Source organism: Sphaeramia orbicularis, chromosome 18 (assembly GCF_902148855.1).
Source record: "Sphaeramia orbicularis chromosome 18, fSphaOr1.1, whole genome shotgun sequence".
Lineage (NCBI taxonomy): Eukaryota > Metazoa > Chordata > Actinopteri > Kurtiformes > Apogonidae > Sphaeramia > Sphaeramia orbicularis.
The window spans coordinates 35,522,708-35,531,340 of NC_043974.1; positions in this window are offsets into that span (position 1 = coordinate 35,522,708).

An 8,633-nucleotide genomic window follows, 5' to 3' on the forward strand; every position below is an offset into this window, starting at 1 on the left:
GAGCACTTCTCCTTTGTCCTTTTGCTGAGATAATCCATCCACCTCACAGGTGTGGCATATCAAGATGCTGATTAGACAGCAGGATTATTGCACAGGTGTGACTTAGGCTGGCCACAATAAAAGGCCACTCTAAAATGTGCACTTTTACTGTATTGGGGGGTCCAGGGGGGTCAGAAAACCAGTCAGTATTTGGTGTGACCACCATTTTCCTCGCACAGTCTTCTTCATGAATTCTCTGAAACAGCTTTGGAGATGGCTTATGGTAGAGAAATGAACATTCAATTCACAGGCAAAAGCTCTGGTGGACATTCCTGAAGTCAGCATGCCAATTGCATATTCCCTCAAAACTTGTGACATCTGTGGTATTGTGCTGTGTGATAAAACTGCACATTTTGGAGTGGCCTTTTATTGTGGCCAGCCTAAGGCACACCTGTGCAAAAATCCTGCTGTCTAATCAGCATCTTGATTTGCCACACCTGTGAGGTGGATGGATTATCTCAGCAAAGAAGAAGTGTTCACTAACACAAATTTAGACAGATTTGTGAACAATATTTGAGAGAAATAAACCTTGTGTGTACACAGAAAAAGTTTTAGATCTCTGAGTTCAGCTCATGAAAAATGGGAGCAAAAACAAAAGTGGTGCGTTTATATTTTTGTTCAGTATATTAAAAAAAAACAACAAAACAAAACACATACATATTGAAAAAACAAACAAACATAAAATTAACACATTTTGTAACTGAAAACGGAAGAAGCTGAAGCTGGAGGCTTATTTCTGCTTCTCCTATTCACATCCTTAGTCCAAGTCCACACCTGAAGTTGCAGCAGATAAATACTTAAACACAAATTATACTACATTCAGTGTTATAAGTCATTTTGTAATCATATTACTTTCATAGCCCTTCAGAATTTGACAAATTAACCCTTTCATGCATAGTGGTCACTACAGTGGACAGCTGTTCTACAGCTGTTCTCTTGTATATTCATGGATTTTGTTGTTCTTTTCTTTTCTTTTCTTTTTTTTTTACACATATCTTTATTAAAGTTTTAATACACTACATATCTTTTTTGGCATGAATTGGTAACATTATGTAGATCTCTCCTGAGCATAAACCCCCAGAATCACATGCCCTCCCCATAGTTTTCACACAATTGATCAGTAAATACATATTTCTGTGCGTCAAAAATTTAACGCGTGGTGTCCAGCTGAGTAGACATTTTTGCAATTTCATGAAAAATACGCTCATAAGAATTTTTTTTTTCGTTATTATTATTATTATTATTATTATTATTATTATTATTATTATTATTATTATTATTATTATTATTATTATTATTATTATTTTTTTATTTTTTGTTTATTATTTTTATTTTATTTATTTTATTTCTTTATTTTTTCAGAAGAAAATTTTGCAATCGTATTGTTTTTTTCATGCCTAAAGAGGAATAAAAACACTCAGGAAAAAAAATTTGATTAAGGTTCTAATAATTCGTGCATGAAAGGGTTACAGTCTTTTTGAAACTCGACAGTGAGCTACACAATTTCACTTCATCCTTCAATTCGTTCCATAGCTTTGACACCAATAACTGAAACACTGTGATATTTAATGTTTGTTCTTACTTTACATTTTTCAAACACAAACATCCCTCTTAAATACAATGTCCTTCTCTTAACTTAAAAATTTTCTAAATACAAAAGGAAGGTTTTTTACTTTTAACGCGAAACATAAATTCCATTGTTTTAAATATACAACATCAAAAAATTTTAGTAAACCAGATTCTACAAAAAGTGGATTACTTGATTGGAGATAACCAGCTTTGTTTATTACTCTAACAGCTTTTTTTGGAGTTTAATTATCGGGTCTAAATTAGTTTTATACACATTGCCCCATATTTCCACACAGTATGACATATATGGCATTACAAGTGAACATACAACATATGCAAACATTTTTTGCTTAACAAGTCTCGAGTTTTATAAAGAATCGCAACAGCCTTGGACATTTTGCATTTGATATATCTATTTGTGGTTTTGTTGGGCAAATTGGGCTGAATTTGGTCCCTGACAGAAAATGACATTGCGCCCCCCCCCCCCCAGTGTTAAACCGTCCATACAAACACACAAACAGAGTTGGGGAATTACGACTGTAACCCGTTCAATGCAAAGGTAAAAGCCTTTCATTCGTCTGAACTTTACCGAAAATGTCAGCGTCATTAAAACCGAACTGGGTCGAACGCAGCGAGTACGAATTAAACATCAAGCCGAAGAGACGCCATCACTGTAATTAACATCTCTTCAATCAAGCAGGAGTGGCAGATTATAGCTTCAGATTTACATTTCATGTGGAACTGCGGGGACCTTGTTAGACGCTCTTGTACGACCTGTGTTATTTGGAGTCGTTTATGCACAAGAAGAAAATATTTGTGTTGAACTGTTCTTCTGACCTGATATACAGCATCAGCAGAGAAGACAACGTGCATTTCTTCATATACAGGGTGGGGAAGCAAAATTTCTGATGAACATTTAGTGTTTTTTTCTCAGCAGGCACTACGTCAATTGTTTGAAACCAAACATATATTAATGTCATAATCGTACCTAACACTATTATCCATACCTTTTCAGAAACTTTTGCCCATATGAGTAATCAGGAAGCAAACGTCAAAGAGGGTGTGATTTGCTGAATGCACTCGTCACACCAAAGGAGATTTCAAAAATAGTTGGAGTGTCCATAAAGACTGTTTATAATGGAAAGAAGAGAATGACTATGAGCAAAACTATTACAAGAAAGTCTGGAAGTGGAGGAAGCAACAAAAAATGAACCAAAGCTTTTATTAAAGCTCTCCAAATCCAAAATCCTAAAGGATCCAACCAAATCCATGAGAAAAATGGCAACTGAACTTGAGGTAGACAACAAGAGCGTTAGAAATGCAGTAAAATATGATTTGAAGTTAAACTCTTACACAAGAACACCAAAACACTTGTTGACAACAGCAACAAATCCAACTTTAGCAATTTTTGGGAATCATGTTTCTGGCCGCCTTCTAGCCCAGATCTAACCCTCTGGATTCTGCTATTTGGGGCGTTTTAGAACATGCTACCAATAGAACATCACACAGCAATGTCCACTTTCTTAAAGATACTATTAAAGAAGAATGGGAGAAGTCGTCACCTGAATATTTGAGGAACACTTGCGCACGGTTCAGGAAGCGTGTGCAGGCAGTTATTGAGAAAGAAGGAGGACACATAGAATAAAAACATTTTCTATTATGGAAATTTCTTGTGGCAAATAAATTCTCATGACTTTCAATAAAACTAATTGGTCATACACCATGTCTTTCAAACCCCTGCTTCAAATATTGTACATTTGCTTCCCCACCCTGTATATTCACCAAGATCTATTAAAATACAGCTACTTCATGGAGTTTTAGACATTAGGACCTCATTCTACATAAATAACCAGTATCAGCTGTTTATTAGTTGTACATGCCACTTGACACTTGTACCGGTTTTCACAAAACTCAAAAGAGCAATCTGATTAATGAACTTTCAATTACATTTAACTTAAAACTTTATTAAATTCAATCCATTTTATTTATATAGCAGATTTAAACACAAGAACGTTTCCAAAGTGCTGCACGTCATAAAGAAAAATTAATCAGCTGAAAGAAATAACACTAAAAACAGGGCCAGATTAACACTTCATTGTACCCTGGGCACAATATTCAAGTGCCCCATCATCACAACCCCAGGATCCCTATAATCTGGCAAAAACTACAGAATAAGTTCCAGGAATATATGTAAATATAACCCCATACTCAATATCTAACTATCAATCAAATGCATTTTGATGTACACAATGTATAAATGCTCGTAGAACTACAAGTGCACCACTATAGCCTCTTGTCAAGGCCACTCACATTGCATATGATGATATGAAAACAAAGGCACATTAGCATCAGTATAATCTAAAAATTCATCCACTACATTAGAAGGAGAGGGAAGTGTCCTCCATTTTCACAAAAAAATAAATAAGAAACCATTTCCAAAGTATCCAGTATTTATTTAAGAACAACTTTTTGCGGACAGTTTCATTTATAAGCAAAAGATAACCAGATATTTTCGTTATGCCCGAGCTACCCTGGGCCCTTCAGAGGGTCGCGGGCCCCTGGGCAATTGCCCAGGGGCCCATATGGTTAATCCGGGTTTGACTAAAAACACTAAATGAGTACATAAAACTACAACAATGCTATAAATAAAACAATAAGATCAAACCGTTAAAACAGTGGTTCTCAGCCCTTTTTTTTGGCTCGTGATCTCATTTTAACATCACCAATTTCTGGCGACCCCGGACATTAACACAGAGACTTTTTTTTTTTTTTTGCTAAAATTACTTTTTTTTTGATCATGTAATAATTTGCTATACTATGTTACAAATTAATATTAATTTTAGATGACATTTAGTCTATATAATGTATATTATGTGGACGGAGGCAGTAAATCCAGGTGTAGATTACTGCACAAAGTGAGAATTTTATTTTCCTTGGTCAGGATATGTACAGTCAGTCCAGCTTGGATTTTACAAGGCTGACAATTAATACTGAACAAACAAGAACTCAAACTATGAATTATGAAAGAGCTGCAGCATCTGAAACCGACCACAATGAACATTTGACAGATAAACAGAACCACAGTGCTTCAGTTTCAGCTTCAGTTTGTCATGTCTGTTATGGATTGGGATTGTCTCTGTCAAACTCACAATATATTATTTTTTATTTGTAAGCTTTTTTTTTTTTTTTTTTAATCATTACTAGAAATTTCCAGGCAACCCCACGTGGGGTCCTGATCCCAAGGTGAAAAATAGACCTAAAGAGTGACTCTTTCCAGGATATAAGAATTTATTTTTAGACAATATATCTTGAAAACCTTATTTCAAGAAATCTTACCAAGATACTTCTCCACGTGTCAGTTGGCAGATTTTTTTTTTTTTTTTTTTGCTTAATGTTAAGACTTTTTTTTTGTTTAATTCAAGATTTTTTTTTTTTTTGCTTAATTCAAGCAACAAATTCTGCCAATAGAACAAGTGAAAAGTATCCTTGGTAAGATTTCTTGAAAAAGATTTTCAAGATCTATTATCTAAAAATAGTCTTACCTAGATAGTTTTCACTTGTTCCATTGGCAGATTTTGTTTGTTTGTTTGTTTGTTTAATAAAGATTTTTTTGTATAACTTGAGATTTTTTTTTTTCTTTGCTTAATTCCAGATTATTTATTTATTTATTTATTTATTTTGCTAATTCAAGATCTATTTTTGGCTTAATTCAATATTTTTAACATTAAACAGATAATGTTTTTTTTTTTCTTCTAAAATTAATTTGTTTTTGATCATGTAATAGTTTGCTATACTATGTTGCAAGTAAATGTTAACTTTAGATGACATTAGTCTATATAATGTATATATTATGGACGGAGGCAGTAAATCCAGGTGTAGATTACTGCACAAAGTGAGAATTTGATTTTCCTTGGTCAGGATATGTACAGTCAGTCCAGCTTGGATTTACAAGGCTGACAATTAATACTGAACAAACAAGAACTCAAACTATGAATTATGAAAGAGCTGCAGCATCTGAAACTGACCACAATGAACATTTGACAGATAAACAGAACCACAGCGCTTCAGTTTCAGCTTCAGTTTGTCATGTCTGTTTATGTTTATGATTGTCTCTCTCACTCAACCATATGTTTTTAATTAGTTTTTTTTTTTTTTTAATTAATTACTAGAAATTTCAGGCGACCCCATTTAAATGCCATGGTGACCCCATGTGGGATCAAGACCCCAAGGTTGAAAATACTGCTTTAAAAGTAATTTAAAAAAAGTGTTTGGTTTATTTCAGACACAAACATACTACAAAACACAGGCGAAAATAATAAATAAAAATAAATAAATAAATAAATAATGACACGAGAACCATAAAACTCACACGGAGTTAAAAGCCAGAGAATAAAAGTGGTCTTAAGATGAGACTTAAAACCACTCCATGTAATGTAAGTTAAACGTACTTAAAAAGTTCATTAATTATTACATCATTTTTTTCAGGCCACCACTTTTCTCCATTTAAAAAAAAAAAGAAAAAAGTAACTCAACTTATCTGAGCTCACAATCACAATCTTATGTTACGTATCAAGTGATTAAGCACTAACAGTTTGAGGACTGGAATCGGGTCGGGGGGTAGGACTGGATAAGAAGTGGCTTCTTCCCACTCCCTTTCAGGCACACAGTTGTTCTTTTCTTTCTATTATTGTGAAATTGTTATTTTGTGTATTGTTTATTATTATTATTATTATTATTATTATTATTATTATTATTTTATCATCATCAGCATCTTAGTCTATATTATATGATTATTCTATTATTATTATGTTTTTTTTCCATATGTTTGTATTATGTCTGTGTCTGAAATAAACTAAACTAACACTAAAACTAAATAGTGTTTGCAGTTTCATTCCATGGGCCGGATTGGAACTTTTGCGGTCCGTTTTGGTCCGCTGGGCCGCATGTTTGACCCCCCTGTGCTTCCTCCCACTGCTCCTCATTCAGAATAATAGTGGACTGTGTGTCATGTTGTGGCCTCTTCGTATCCTTGTACACTCTTGTTTGCAGCGTCTAAGCCTCATCTAAAAGTCAAATATTCCTTCATTGTTGAACCTCAATAATATGACTTTCACTCTCCAGAGGCAGTTTGTGGATATATTTAGAACAGGATTGTGTGTGTTTTTTTTTGGTTTTTTTTTTCTTATGTATGCGTTGTGCTGCAGGCGCTGGAGAGCTGTGTGTTTCTGGAAGGCAGGGAATCACTAAAACTGATAAATGTATAGAGGTTAGCAGTTGTTTCCTTTCTCCTATGAGCCTGTATAAATATTGCACACCTTGACATTTAAGGCAAACACAACTAAATTAGTTCACTTGTGCATGTTTAAACCCTTTATTCAACAAAAACGCAATATAATCTCCAGGGACGTTCACACAAAAGTGCAACTCCTAAAAAGTTTAATGGAAATGTCAAACACAGTGTTTAGCAGGAGTAGAAGATGTGGTCGGCCACTAGAGGGAGCACTACATCACTACAGGAGCTTTTTTAATCAGGACATTTCAGCAGAAAACACAGGACTGATAAGACATGGTCGACTGGTGTGCACAGGGTTTTGACTCTCTGTGCCATGGTGGATCAAAGGGAAGTACAGACACAATATTTATTAAGGATTAGTTTGGAAAATATCAAAATTAATTATGAGTAAGAAATTGTTAATATTATTATTATTATTATTATTATTATTATTATTATTATTATTATTATTATTATTATTATCATTATTATTATTATTGTATGAAAGAATAATCAACATAAAGCAAAACTGAACAGAATTAACAGCAACCAAACCAACCAAAATAATCAACAAATTAATAAAAATACAATAATGTGATTAAATAAAATGAACAAAATAACCAAAATGAACAGAAATGAACAAAATAATCAAGAAAATGAACAAATAACCAAAGAAGAAAGAAAATTAACAAAAAGTGCTCAACTTAATCATGAATTAAATAAAAATCAACAAATCAACTAAATGAGTATGTCTTTGGTTCAGACAATATAAGACTTATGGTATTAATTTACTGAGGTTTTATAGCAGGATCAAAATGAACAAAAAAATAAAAAAAAAAAAAAAAAAAACTGAGCAACAAATTGAAAAAATAATATAAAACAAAACTGAACAAAACAAACAAAATAATCAACAAATGAACAAAAATGTGAAAAATGTATCAATAAAATTAACAAAATAATCAAAATGAACAGAAATTAACAAGATAATCAACAAAAATGAACAAAATAATCAAAATTAACAAAAAATGGAAAACAGCAATCAATAAAATTAACATAATTAACAACATAGACAACTAAATGAACCGAATAATCCACAAAAATGAATAAAAATGAACAAAAATAGTTAAAATGAAACATAAATGAATGAGATAATCAACAAAATGAACAAAAATGAACTGAAACAATCAACAAATTCAACAAAATAACAAAACAAAAAACAAAATGAACAAAAGTGATTAAATTACTCAACCAAATTAATTAAAAATCAAATCAACTTAAATGAATATGTCCTTAATCCTTTGTTCAGACAATGTCAGATTATCAGACAATCAATCTGAGCAACAAATTGAAAAAACAAACAAACAAAAAAAAAGTCAACATAAAACAAAACTGAACATAAAAAACGACAAAACAAACAAAATTATTAACAAAATGACTAAAAATGACCAAAAAAAAAGAAGGAAAAATTCAATCAATAAAATGAACATAATTGAACAAAATAGACAACTAAATGAACTAAATAATCAACAAAATGAAACAAAAAAAATCAACAAAATGGACAAAATAATCAACAAAATTAACAAAATAAGCAATAATTGAACAAAATAACCAAAACAAAAACCGAAATGAACAAAAGTGATCTAATTTGTCAATAATCAACTAAATGAGTATGTCTTAACCGTTTTGTTCAGACAATATGAGATTTATGACATTAATTTTTGAATGTTTTATATCAGGAAAAAAATGAACAAAA